The following is a 15,769-nucleotide window of genomic DNA, read 5'->3' on the forward strand; positions in this document are numbered from 1 at the left end:
GATCACGGGGTAGGGGATGTTGTAGGTTGGTGGAATCCGCTGAAAAATATATATTATATATATATATATATATATACATATATATACACATATGTGTGTCCTGTTATATGTTGAGATTGGCTCGTACAGCATTCTATCAAGGAGAGTGTTTGTTTAATACTCATACCTTAGTCTATTTGTTACGTAAAGATTTCCTGGCCGGGAGTCGTATTGCTGCTTCTCAGTGATTAGCAGAATTTTGTTGTCCCTAGATAAATGTTGGAATTTTCAGGCACGTCAGGTTTAAAAGATAGGATGTAACAAGTATTCATAATTATAAATACTGATTTAAATATACCTAAATAGAGTGAGTCAATCCGTGTTTAGGTTCTCTCCTCTAGGTTGTTTGAGAGGTGCATCTGGAGACCAGAGAATGGCATATAAGTTACACATGGTGGGCAAGTAAAGGGTGAAAGGGTGGAGATAAACTAAGATACATTAGATCCAGCTGGTGAATTACCTGGTGATGTTGTAATGGCAAGAGTTATTCAGGAGTCGATTGCCCTGTAAGGTGCCTAAAATGACATGTTTTATCCCCATTAGGATTAACCAGTAGTAAAAAAGGTAGAAGTAGCTTATAGGGGGGTCCCCGGTGGTTACCTTGTATGTGGCAGGTTGTGTGTGCAGTCCTCGGCGGCGGATGCTGTGTCTGGCATCCGCCGCCGTTTAAATGCCCATGAAGGACGCCCGGGCATGCGCAGTGCGGACCGCGCGCACGCTTCGGCGTCATCTGTGCAGCCCTTCCGCATCCGGGGGCGTGTCCTGCGTTCCATCGGCGGGGGATGCCATTGGCTGCACAGATGACGCCGAAGCGTGCGCGCGGTCCGCACTGCGCATGCCCGGGCGTCCTTCATGGGCATTTAAACGGCGGCGGATGCCAGACACAGCATCCGCCGCCGAGGACTGCACACACAACCTGCCACATACAAGGTAACCACCGGGGACCCCCCTATAAGCTACTTCTACCCTTTTTTACTACTGGTTAATCCTAATGGGGATAAAACATGTCATTTTAGGCACCTTACAGGGCAATCGACTCCTGAATAACTCTTGCCATTACAACATCACCAGGTAATTCACCAGCTGGATCTAATGTATCTTAGTTTATCTCCACCCTTTCACCCTTTACTTGCCCACCATGTGTAACTTATATGCCATTCTCTGGTCTCCAGATGCACCTCTCAAACAACCTAGAGGAGAGAACCTAAACACGGATTGACTCACTCTATTTAGGTATATTTAAATCAGTATTTATAATTATGAATACTTGTTACATCCTATCTTTTAAACCTGACGTGCCTGAAAATTCCAACATTTATCTAGGGACAACAAAATTCTGCTAATCACTGAGAAGCAGCAATACGACTCCCGGCCAGGAAATCTTTACGTAACAAATAGACTAAGGTATGAGTATTAAACAAACACTCTCCTTGATAGAATGCTGTACGAGCCAATCTCAACATATAACAGGACACACATATGTGTATATATATGTATATATATATATATATATATAATATATATTTTTCAGCGGATTCCACCAACCTACAACATCCCCTACCCCGTGATCTTCAACACAACAGGCACATCCTCTTCAACCAGAAGCGTTAATACATCTATTACAAGGTACCTCTCCCCTTACTTCTACATCTACCCTAAGAGCAGATCAGTCATTCCTTGTAAATACATCTTCAAATAATTTTATTCTCCTACATATACGTTTACACAGAGACACGTGCAGCCTCCCCTTAGGCATCCTCGCTGGAGCCACATTGGTGAAGATTCACACCCTCAGGGACCCAGGGGTGCATACTTCGGCATTCAGCACAGCGGGACCCCTCTTTTCTCTTACTCTTATCAGCAGTGACTCTCTTGTCACATTTCCAGCAAACTACAGGTACGAAACTTTTATATCCAGATTTCTTCTACAGGTATAACATCTAATATTTGAAATATACTGAAACTGACATAATTTTTTATGCAATCAATTTATACAATATCCACTATGTTATGCAGGAAATCACAAAACCTCCCCACTTCCCAGACCCCTGAAGAAAGGCCTGCGTGCCTGAAACGCGTCGGGTGGGAGGATTTCCTTCAAGAAACCAACATATACCTTTGAGTATATGCATCATTATTTCTTTCAAATTATTTGTGTTACCATACCTTCTTTGTTGTTTTCTATATCATTTATGTAATACCTTTGATCCATTGAGATCTATTTTAAACTTGTTAATAAAAATATTTTTACTTTTACATATCTGTGGAAGTGTGTTTGCCGCTAAAGTCCCACACCCTAGGGGGACCCCCCAATTTTTGCTTGTTCAGTCCAGGGATGTTGGCAAACCACTTCTAAGTTTTCACATAGCTGGGGTATATTTCTTTGAACAAAATCTATACTGCTACATATCTCTGGTAAAATTAACCCAAATTAGTGTATATTTTTTAGTCTGTGTGAAAGTTATTGAGTCTAGAAGCTATGGTACCAATTGCTGAAAATTGATCACACCAGATGTACTGACGGCCTATCTCCTTTCTTGAGGCCCTGAAATGTCAGGACAGTACAAATACCCCCCAAATGACCCCTTTTTGTAAAGTAGACAGTCCAAGGTATTTAGTAAGAGGCATGGTGAGTTTTTTGAAGTTATAATTTTTTCCCACAATTCTTGGGAAAATGAAGAAAAACATTTTTTTTTCTTTTTTTTCCCACAAAGTTGTAAATTTATAAGCCATTTCTAACACATAGCATGTACACAGAAAAATGACAACCCAAAATACATTCTGCTACTCCTTCCGAGTATGGTGATACCACATGTGTGAGACTTTTACACAGCCTGGCCACAAAAAGAGACTCCACGTCCAAGTAGCACCTTCAGGCGTTCTATGAGCATAAATAAACATAAAACTTTCTTACTACCTATCACACTTTTGAAGGCCCTAGAGCACCAATACAATTGAAAAATTAACAAAATGACCCCATTTTGGAAAGCAAACACTAGAACGTATATTCTATGAGGCATTATGGGTCGTTTGAACATATCATTTTTTTCCACAACTTTTTTGGAAAATGTGGGAAAAAAATGAAAACTTTTTTTTTTTTACACAAAGTTGTAAATTTATAGGATATTCCTAACACATAGCATGTACACAGCAAAAATGACACTCCAAAATACATTCTGCCACTCCTCCTGAGTATGGCAATACCACATGTGTGAGACTTTTTCACAGCCTAGCCATATAGAGGGGCCTAACATACAAGGAGCACCATCATGCATCCTAGCCACTTGCCTAGGCCTATTTTTGACATTTGGTGTTTACAAGCTAAAATCAGTTGTCTTGCTAGAAAACTGCTTAGAACCCCCAAACATATATTTTTTTTTTTAGCAGAGACCCTAGAGAATAAAATGGAGATTATTGCAATATTTGCGCAGCGGTCTTCCAAACACAATTTTTTTGGAAAAAATTCACTTTTTTAAATTAAAAAATAAGAAACCAGTAAAGTTAGCCCAATTTTTTTCCATAATGTGAAAGATAATGTTATGCCGAGTAAATAGATACCCAACATGTCATGTTTCAAAATTGCGCACGCTCACGGAATGGCGACAAACTTTGGTACTTAAAAATCCCCATAGGCGACAATTTAAAAATTTCTACAGGTTGCCATCTTTGAGTTACAGAGGAGGTCTAGGGCTCAAATTATTCCCCTTGCTCTAACGATCGCGGCGATACCTCACATGTGTGGTTTGAACACCGTTTACATATGTGGGCGGGGTTTCTGTATGCGTTCGCTTCTGCGCGCGAGCTCACGGGGACAGGGCGCTTTAATTTTTTTTTTACTATTTATTTTATTTATTATTTTTTATTTTTACACCGTTTAAAAGAAAAAAATGGATCATTTTTATTTCTATTAAAAGGAATGTAAACATTCCTTGTAATAGAAATAGGCACGACAGGACCTCTTTTTTGTGAGATCTGGGGTCAAAAGGTCCTCAGATCTCACAAGTACACTAAAAGATAGAAAAAAAAAATTTTATAAAATGAAAAAAAAAAAAGGACCTTTAAACCGGTTGCTAGGCAACAACATTTTCCGTAGCTCCGGTCCTCCAAGACCATAGAGTCAAGTGAGGGCAAGCCGGCGGGTCCGGTAAGCGGGGGAAAAGGACCGGAACGCGGCGGGAGGGGGGGGGGGCGCCTCTTCCGCCATCCCGGAAGGGTGATCCCACGGCGAATCCGCCGCTGGGACCACCCTTATCGGAAAGCCAACCGTCCACCGTTTAAAAAAATACCAGGGTTATGGCAGCTATCTGCTGCCATAACACCGGTATTTAGGTTTAAACGGAGGACGTATATAAACCTTTTTGGACTTGGACATGGTGGCTGTATGAAGGGTGACAGGTACTCGGGTACTTTGCTGGGCAGGTGACAGGCAGGTGACAGGTACTCTGGTACTGATGAGCAGGTGGCAGGTACTCGGGTACTCCCATAGGCAGGTGACAGGTACTCGGGTACTCTGATGGGCAGGTGACAGGCAGGTGATAGGTACTGATGAGTAGCACTGATACTGATAGGTGATACTGTACTGATGATCAGTACTGATACGTGATAGGTACTGATGAGTACTGATGAGTAGTGATGGGTACTGATGAGCAGGCGGCAAGTACTCGGGTACTTCAGGTGTCAGGTACTCTGATGAGCAGGTGGAAGGTACTTGGGTACTCTGATGGGTAGGTGACAGGTACTCGGGTACTCTGATGGGTAGGTGACAGGTACTCGGGTACTCTGATGACGGGTACTCCGTTGACAGGTACTCAAAGTACCCGAGTACCTGTCATCAGAGTACCCGAGTACCCGTCATCAGAGTACCCGAGTACCCGTCATCAGAGTACCCGAGTTCCCGTCATCAGAGTACCTGCGTACCTGTCATCAGAGTACCTGCATACCTGTCATCAGAGTACCTGAGTACCCGTCATCAGAGTACCCGAATACCTGTCACCAGCTCATCAGAGTACCCGAGTACCCGTCATCAGAGTACCCGAATACCTGTCACCAGCTCATCAGAGTACCCGAGTACCCGTCATCAGAGTAACCGAATACCTGTCACCAGCCCATCAGAGTACCCGAGTACCTGTCATCAGAGTACCTGATGGGCTGGTGACAGGTACTCGGGTACTTTGATGGGCTAGTGACAGGTGCTTTTTATTGGGGGGGGGGGGGGGGCAATCAGTGTGTTTAGCGTGCACTGTAATTGGTAACTAGCTTTTACCACACTCTCTTCCTCACACAGGATCAGTGTGTGAGGAGGAGAACACGGTGACATCTAGTTACCGTGTTCTCAGTTGACATTTGTGTGTCCAATCACAGCCGGTCACGTGGTAAAGAGCCAATTTCATTGGCTCTTTACCTAGATCGGGGATCGGCTCGTCCCCGATCGCTGCTCTGCGCGCCCCCGGGGGCGCGCATTGCAGAGAGAATGAGCGGCTCCTGCTGGAGCCGCTCATGTGATCGGCTGTGATTGACACAGCCGATCACATGGTAAACAGCCAATTTCTATTGGCTGTTTACCTTGATCAGGGATGGGCTATGTCCGAGGGACGAGCCTCATCCCTGATCGCTGCGCTGCGCGCCCCCGGGGGCGCGCAGTAGCAGCTAGAACGGGCGGACGTCATATGACGGCCGCCCGGAACGGTAAAGCCATCCTGCCGGCGTCATATTACTATGCGCCGGTATGGATGTGGTTAATTTCTACAATGCACTGAAAACGCGCATTACCCACACAACAGAAGCACAAGTTGAAACATGACAACCCATCTGCCTAAAGCTACAAAAAAAAAAAAAAATCTCCGCACACACATAGGCGCTTTTCCACTGCATGGTACGGCTCGGATTGGCTCGGTTTGGGGCTTTTCCACTGCATGGTACTGTATGGTACGGGTTAGAACGGTTCGGTACGGTTCGGTACAGCGGCGCTTTTCCACTACATGGTACGGCACGGTACGGCTCGCTTAAACAGTACCACCTCGGTTGGGGTTCCAAGCGGGCCGTACCGATACCATATCCCACAATCCTTTGCATGCAGCCTTGATTGTTTGTCACTACTAGCCACTGATTGGTCAGAGAATCGTTGTAATCCCACCCACTTACTACTTTAGTGGAAAAGCAAACCGAGCCGAGTAGAGCCTATACAATGCTGAAAGGTGCCGACTCGTACCACGCAGTGGAAAAGCAAACTGAGCCGAGCTGGGCCAAGCAGTGCCGAGTGGAGCCGGTACTTGCAGTGGAAAAGTGCCAAAAGATCTAAATGGGGCCGTAATTGTATTTCTTTCACTGTCTGAAGAATTGAGAGTGATCTCAAAAGGAAGTCCTTACATGGACACCATAGGACAGACTCTGAGCTAGAGTGGAACCAAATTTTTCTGCCTGAACGAAGCAACTCAGTAATTTTCACAGCTTAGATCAAACTAACTTATTCTTCTTAAAAGCTAAATCTACTTTTTTTGTTTTTCTTCTTTTAACCAGGATCCAGAGCCCGGCAAATAATATTGATGGTACACACAAATGTCAGACAACCACACTTTGACCCCCATCATGAGCAATCAGCGATTCTTGCAAACCTAAATGTCTCGTCTGCCGTTATGAAATGTTTGAATGCATTCGACAATTCACTAATGCCTGCTAATGAGTGGTCAAAGCACAGCAAAATGGGCCCACTTTGCTTCACAAGAGGCAGTATGGCCGGCTATTATCTATTGTATATGTGGTGGGAGCAGTTTGTGGAAGGCATTGTTTAAATGAAAATTGCCCATATAATGGTCGACACTAATAGAAACATCAGGACAGACAAGATAAAAGGTAAAAAAAAAAAAAAGCCTAATAGGACTAGTTGAGAAAAACATATGTTTTTAATGTTTATTATTTTTGTACCTAGCCATACACGTGCTTGGGCGCATGTCTAAAGAAAAAACAATACGGCACATTAAATCCAGGCTGGTTAGACAGATGGCATTGTAAGGTGAAAATAAATAAAGCAATTATCAGTTATAACTCTTATGTAATGATCTGATATCAGTTACCTTACAATCAAATTCGTTTTATTAATATAATAAAAAATAATAATAATAATACAATTATTAATAAAATTAATTTGAAGGTAACTGATATGAGAGCCATGTTAATATATAATAATAAATAAATAATAATAATAATAATAATAATATAATAAAAAAGAATAATAATAATACAATTATTATTATTATTTATTTATTATTATATATTAAAATGGCTCTCATATCAGTTACCCTCCTATCAAATTCATTTTATTAATAATTGTATTATTATTATTATTTTATTTATTATATTATTATATTTATTTATTATTATTATTTATTATTATTCATTAAAATGACTCTCATACACAATTCTTAAAGCGTAACTCCACTTTTGTTGAGAAAAAAACATTCCCCTCTGGATGATCTATCTATGCACATTGCAAGGATTATAATAAGCTTAGGCTCCATGTACACGGGACGCTGGAAATGGCCGTTTAGGAGCAGTTGGGCGTTTTTTTCAGAAGCCCCTGAACCCACCTACATGTTATCTTATCTGTCCATGTACACCAGGTCGTTTACAGTCATTTGCAGGCAGTTGCGTTCAGGGACTGTTTTTAGAACGCAATTATTTGCGTTCGAACGTGTGTTTCCCGGCGTTTCAAACGCACAAACGCGTCCGAACGCGATGACCCACGTTTAGCGTTCGTGTTTTTCCATTTTAAAGGGGAATAATTTTTTTGACCTCTAGGAACGGTTCTAAACGCAAACGCCCGCAAACGCCGCTAAACGCCCACTAAACGCGGGTACAAACACGACCGAGCGGACGTTTCAAACGTCCTAAAAATTCCAGCATTCAAAGGGACTTTTAACAACGTCCCGTGTACATGGAGCCTTAGTCACAGATTCCTACCTTTTGTTATTCTGAAGAAATCCTTGTTTGTTCCTCTGTGCTGAGTGGGTCTTATGGGAGTGGTTTCATAATTATCTATCAGCTGTGGCAGCTGCAGAGCACTAATGAGGAAATCTGCTGGGCCTGCATCCCTTTAGACGTGTTCCTATTGGCAGTACCAAAAATGAAATTTTTGTTGTAGGGGATGCCAGAAATCTGACTTGTATCTTAGAGCAGACTTCTGGGAAGAATTGGTGAGCCAATCACACAAGCAGGAAATGATGTTTCTGGGGGTGTGGTCAGTATACATTCTGTGTACAGAACACCTCCAGGCGGCCATATTGTATTGCATTTCCAGAAAATTACAACAGCTGCAGATTGAAAAGGAAAGGTCATTTTTAATAACATTCAATTACAATATGATTTGTGTGGCAATTGCATACGCTAGATTGTTTTTTCTTTATTCGCTGATTTTTTTTTTTTCCCCACGAAAGTGGAGTTACCCTTTACATATTCATTAAAATGATTATATATATATATATATATATATATATATATATATATATATATATATATACATATATTAAAATTACTCTCATACATAATTCTTAATGACAGCACTGGTCACATGAAGACAATTTTAGGAATCTTGCATCGTGGGAACCTTTTTTTCTTCCAACAATCCCGGAATCTTGCATTGTGGGAACCTTTTTCTTTTTCTTGGTTCAAATCTAATCACTTGAAGAACAGGAGTGGACATGCACAAAAACATCAAATGAATAGACACATCGATGGGACATTTATTAAAATCGGTGTACTCAGAATCTGGTGGCGGTGCTGCTGTGCTTAGCAACCAATTAGCTTCTAACTTCAGCTTTCTCAATTAAGCTTTGACACTAAGCCCACATTCACATTGGTCTGATTTGACATGTCAAATCTGAGCCAATTGCCGGCAATGGCACCGTCAGAATCGGTGCAACGCCGACTTTGCTAAAACAGCCCTGACCCATTGAGGCTTGGACACCAAAGTCACATCCATATGAATGGCAGGAGCCAAGGTTTCCCAGTAGAACATTGCCCAAAGCATCAAACTGCCTCTGCCGACTTGCCTTCTTATACCGCACCCTGGTGCAATCTCTTCCCCAGGTAAGTGACGCCCACGTACCCGGCCATGCACATGATGTAAAAGAAAACGTGATCCATCAGACCAGGCCACCTTCTTCCATTGCTCTGTAGTCCAGTTCTGATGCTCACATCCCCATTGTAGGCGCTTTTGGCTGTGGACACGGGTCACCATGGGCTGCACAGCCCCATACACAACGAACTGCCATGCCCGTTTTTTCTGCTTTTACCCCATCAACTTCATGGACAACATGTTCACTTGCTGCCATAATATCCCACCAATTTTCCGATGCCTTTGTAACAAGATATTCCCTTTACCTGTCAGTGGTCATAATGTTATGGCCGATAAGTGTAAATCCTGTATGGCTATTGAGGCTAATATATTTAACCATATTAATCACAAAGATGTATATAATTTTGCACACAACACAGCGGATTGCGGCCCGATGATCATGTGATCGCTATGCGACCATATTATTACAATGTCAACTAAGCTGTCGTAGGTGTGTGCAGCCTATTGCTTGAGGGTGTGCACCCCAAAGCTCAAACACACATGCCTTTCTCTGCAGCCTCAGCACTGGACAGTGAATGAATAGGAAGTGCTCTGTGCTGAGCGGCTTCCTGTTCATTCACAAACTGAAGCACAGTAAACACAGTTCACTATGCTTCAGTTATGAATGAACACAGTGAGTGAGGTGTTCACTGTGTTCAAAAGGAAGGAACTGGTAAATGACATGTTTACTAGCCCCTTCCCCAACTCTCCATCCTGAAACATCCCCCGCAGTGGCTGGGGGGAGAGGAGAGGAAGGAAGCCAGCAGCACTGTAGGGCGGGGGGGGGGGGGGGGGGACACAGGGTAAGCAGTAGGGGGAATCAGCACTGCATGTAGTGATTAAGGCAGTGGTTCTCAACTCCTCCCAATAACAGGCCAGATTTTAGGTATTACCTTGGGGAGATGCAGACTAGAGCATTGCAATCACTGAGCAGCAAATGATATCACCTGTGATGTATTTCATGTATCTTGCAAACCTGCGAACCACTGGATTGGGGTGTGCCCAGGCACACCCCCTGCACACGCCTATGGAAGATGGTTTGAATTAATTTATTCATACCAGCTGTGTTTCCTGTGCTGTGATTGGCCCACAGCTATCACATGGTACCTAGGTCAATCACAGGAACCTGTACCATGTGATTAACTGTAGCCAATCATAGATCACTAGTGATCACAGCTCTCATCAATGTAACCCATTCATGACGGTTGTGAACTTTGCAGCCCATTGTAACAGCAAACAAAGTGTAAAAAAAATCCTGACCCCCCCTTTCCAGAGTAGTACAGCATTACTATACTATTTTGATGAAAGTATGTAAAAAAATAAAAATAAAAAGTAAAGAATAAAAAAATAAAGTTGTACTAAGGCTTTTTTTTTCTGGATGGTTGAACTGGATGGACTGTTGTCTTTTTTCAACCTCACTAACTATGTAACTATGTAACTATGTAACTATGTAAAATAACAAACATGTTATGCTTTGTGTGGCGGTTTTGCACAGAGCAGCTCTGATTCTCTTCTTTTTGGGTCCTCTGCCGGCGCTCCTGGCTCCTTCCCCTCAAGCAGTTCCCCCATAGCAAGCCCCTTGCCCTGGGGGCACCGCTGGATGCTCGCTCCCAAGTCCCTGCTCTATCCGTCCATAAGACACATGGCTCAGTCCCCCCCCCCCTCCCCCCCTCCCGCTCTCTCCTCATTGGCTCACTGGCTGTGATTGACACCACAGCAGTGGGACTAGGGTTGCCACCTCGTCCCTTTAAACCCCAACACATAAATTACACAGGTTCTGAGGCTAATTTAATGCATATAAGGCACTAAGTGAGTTTAATTACCAACTTATTCAGCCACAAAACCTGTGTAATTATTATGTGTTTGGATTTAAAGGGATGAGGTGGCAACCCTAAGTGGGAGCCAATGGGCTCCCACTGCTGTCTCAGCCAATGAGGAGGGAGAGTCCCGGGACACCAGAGGCTACTGTGAAAATTGATGGATCAGAGGGAGCTCAGGGAAGGATTGTGGGGGCTGGCCCGCTGCACACAGAAAGTTTTTTACCTTCATGCATTCTAAAAAAACATCAGCCTTTAGCACAACTTTAACCACTTAAGCCCCGGGGGATTTGGCTGCTGAAAGACCAGGGGGTATTTTGCAATTCGGCACTGCGTGATTTTAACGTACAATTGCGCGGTCGTGCGACGCTGTACCTAAACGAATTTGACGTCCTTTTTTTCCCACAAACAGAGCTTTCTTTTGGTGGTATTTGATCACCTGTGTGATTTTTTGATCATGCGCTATAAACAAAAAAAGAGCGTCAATTTTGCAAAAATAACAATATTTTTCATATTTTTTTATATGAAATTCCCCCCCAAAAAATGTAAAAATCAAATTTTTTTAACATTTTCGGCCAATTTGTTTTCTGCTACATATGTTTGGTAAAAAAATTTGCAAAAAAGCATATTTTGATTGGTTTGCGCAAAAGTTATCGCGTTTACTAACAAAGGGAAAGATTTTTGTAATTTTTGTTGTTTTTTTTTTTAACGCGTAATGGCGGCGATCTGCGATTTTTTTTGCGGTATTGCGACATTGCGGCGGACAGATCGGACCCTTGACTGACATTTTTGACACTTTTGGGGTTACCAGTGACATTTCTACAGTAATCAGTGCTATACATATGCACTGTTACTGTAAAATTACCCTGGCAGTGAAGGGGTTAACTTTATTTGAGAGGGAGGGGCTGTGTGTGTCCCTAGGGGCGTGATTCTAACTGTGATTGGCTGTGGCTTGAGCTGTAGAAACAATGATCAACGGTCCTACATAGTAGAACCGTATGATCATTGTTTCTACACAGGGGAGAATGACAGGCGGCTTGTTTACACTAGCCGCCTGCCTTTCTCCCTCTCCCCCGACGATCGCTGAGTGACCGGCGGACATCGGGTCCGCCGGTCACACGCGCGGGTGGGTCCGTGACCGCGCGGGAGCGGGAGCGCGCCGCTGGCGGCGCGCGCTCGCTCCCCGGAGCCTCACAAGCTAGTGACGTACCGATACGTGAGGGGCTGACCGCTGCAGTATATGTACTTGCGGCGGTCGGCAAGCGGTTAAGAAAAATGTTTAAAAAATTATTAATTTTTATTTTTTTTAACACACTGTCACCAGTCAGTGTCCCTGATCCCCACCACATTGGTCATACGGTGACGCCATACTGCAAATTTGATTTTATTGGATATGTTTTATAACAGAAAGCTCTATTTCAGTGAAAGAAAAATTATAAAAATTTAATTTGCGTACGGTATGACTGCGCAATAGCCAGCTGAAGTAGCGCAGTGCTGAATAGCAAAAAATGCCCTGATGATTAAGGGGGTAAAACCTTTCCGGAGCTGAGGAGGTTAAATGAAAGGTTTATGTGCCCAGAGTTCCGCTTTAACATTTGCCGGCAAACTATATCCATTATAAAGCACATGTGTGGATAAAGTAAAAAGATGTGTTACCAACAAAAGGAGGGGGAAGAGAGAGTGGTCTTGCCCCGCCGACAAATGGGCTTTTAAATGGTAGCTCCCAAATGGTATATACTGTAATAGCAATACAGATATCTAATTTAAAATGTACAAAAATATATTTATTAGACAACCAAAATCATATATATAGCATAGGTGTAGGTATTCCGCTTCTTCAGGGCTTTTGTTGTCCGCATATATTTCGCAGGTGTCTTAGTATATACAGGTGAAACTCGAAAAATTTGAATATCGTGCATGTGATGGTGGCGGGTATCAGATCCCTGCCCTTCTCACTAACTGGTGACCAAGGACCAGCCCATCTCACACCCTGCCGTCACTTGCGTAACAATGCCACTCTCAGCTGCACCCCACATAGATTTTCCAGCTTGCGGGACCACAATCTAGATGCCAGCAGGCTGAGAGCGATTGTCACCGGGCTAATTAAGCAATTAACCCTTTCACTGCCACCACCGTTACGTTATTATGAGCCCAGCGGACGCTCGTAATTTTAGAAATACCAATTATGATTTTAGAATAATCATCTATAACACGCACTGTCACCGCAGACAGGGATGTTCAGAGGATTTATTCTATACAGTAGCACTCTTCAAGAGACAGGTTCGTTGTTAGTTTGCATTAAGAGCTTAGGGACAAGATTAACACTTTTTAACCACTTTACGTCCGCTCACAGTAATACTACTGCGGCAGAGGGGCTCGTTATCGTCTGACGACGTAGTATTAACGTCGTCAGACACTCCCCCTTCTGGGCGGCGCTTGCGCGCCGCCGGAGGCTCGCTCCCGCTGTTTTCATTCGCCGGGGATCTAGTGTGGAGATCCGCCCGCCTGTGTGAGCATAGCTGGACATCCGATCTGTCCCTGACTCACTCAGTCACCTCCCCCCCTACACGTCAGTAAGCACCAGGCATACATTAACCCCTCCCTCTCCAATAAAATTAACCCCTTCCCTGCCAGTGTAATTTTTACAGTAACAGTGCATATATATAGCACTGATTACTGCAGTAATGTCACTGGTACCCCCAAAAGTGTCAAAAATGTCAGTCAAGGGTCCGATCTGTCCGCCGCAATGTCGCAGTCCGCAAATACGCTTATTGCGATTTTTTTTACCAAACATAGGTAGCAGAAAACAAATTGGCCAAAAATTTTTTAAAAAATTGGTTTTTACATCTTTTTTGGGGGGAATTTCATATAAAAAAATGTTAAAAATATTGTTATTTTTTCAAAATAAACGCTCTTTTTTTGTTTATAGCGCAAAAAGTAAAAATCGCACAGGTGATCAAATACCACCAAAAGAAAGCTCTGTTTGTGGGAAAAAAAGGACGTAAATTTCGTTTGGGTACGGCATCGCACGACCGCGCAATTGTCAGTTGAAGTCGCACAGTGCCGAATCGCAAAAAGTGGCCTGGACGGAAGACAGCAAAATCCTCCGGTGGTAAAGTGGTTAAAATAAAGTTTAATAATAAAAAGGTTAAAATTGGTGCAAATAAAGTATTTACAGAAAAAAGTGTTTCAAAGAAATAGCGACATAATTCAGCAATTTAGAAGAATAAGATATAGGATTGAGAAGTAGGAATACTTGCATTCAATGTCCTGAGTTTTATCAGAGTTTCAGAAGTTGAGCCAGTGTGATTGGTTCCCCAACTTGATAGATGTTCCTTTCTTGATGTTACCATGAGAACTCCCTAACTCCATATGCCTCTCTCTTTTTCTCTGAGACCGCAGGGGGGGGGGGGGGGTTAACAGAGGTCCCTGACCAATAAACACAGTGGCCATGGGCGGCCCTAAAGTTTACGGCAATACCAAGGAACCTCCCGTATAGACAGATTTATAACAGAATTCATATCTCCAAAGATGTAATGGTTACATTCTTTAAACTGCTAGTTTATCATTCAGCATGTCATTTGGCTTCAAAAGATACTAAACATGAATATATTATCATACAGGGAATATCTTATTGCTATCTTCTATTCTAAATGTGATAGGGTGATCATGCATGGTCTCAATTTGATCAGTATTTTATTGTGCATTTAACTATACACTTTCTAGAGACATATCTTGTTTGTGTTTAAAGTTATGAATTTGTGTGTAAATGTGTTCAATAACAGAGCTCTTGAATGGCTCTGTTTTACAACCCATTAGCCATTACCTTCTTTGCCCGATTATGGCTTTACGACCTGGCCTGAGTATCAGAACAGATATCCATCCAGACATCTGTTCAGATAACGGCTTGTTTGAAGTCCAAACTCCCTGCTTTCCAGGAATGAATTACCTTGAGGAGGGGGCTGTATGAGTGAGTGTCTTTGTAAACTGTCATGGCTGCTTAAACAAAATGGTTGCTTGAACAAAATGGTATATCCAGTGCAGATATCATTACAGTGCAAAAGTTCATTTATTTCAGTAATGCAACTTAAAAGGGGAAACTAATATATGAGATAGACTCATTACATGCAAAGCAAGATAGTTCAAGCCGTGATTTGTAATAATTGTGATGATTATGGCTTACAGCTCATGAAAACCCAAAGTCCACAATCTCAGTAAATTAGAATAGTACATGCAATCAATAAAACAAGGAGTGTACATAGAACAATATCAGACCTCTGAAAAGTATAAGCATGCATATGTACTCAGTACTTGGTTTGGGCCCCTTTTGCAGCAATTACTGCCTCACTGCGGCGCGGGATGGAGGCGATCAGCCTGTTGCACTGCTGAGACGTTATGGAAGTCCAGGTTGCTTTGATAGCGGCCTTCAGCTCATCTGCATTGTTGGGTCTGGTGTCTCTCATCTTCCTCTTGACAATACGAGAATACTGATTCTCTGTGGGGTTTAGGTCAGGCAAGTTTGCTGGCCAATCAAGCAAAGTGATACCATGATCATGTGACCAGGTATTGGTAGTTTTGGCAGTGTGGGCGGTGCCAAGTCCTGCTGGAAAATGAAATCAGCATCTCCATAAAGCTGGTCAGCAGAGGGAAGCATGAAGTTCTCTAGAATTTCCTGGTAGAGGGCTGCGCTGACTTTGGACTTGATAAAACACAGTGGACCAACACCAGCAGATCACGTCTTTTTCACAGAAGAAATTGTATCATTCGATAGATACTTTTTTGCACTTTTTATATTCACTTGGGA

The sequence above is a fragment of the Pelophylax lessonae genome (genome assembly GCF_965119305.1).
Source record: "Pelophylax lessonae genome assembly, chromosome: 11".
NCBI lineage: Eukaryota > Metazoa > Chordata > Amphibia > Anura > Ranidae > Pelophylax > Pelophylax lessonae.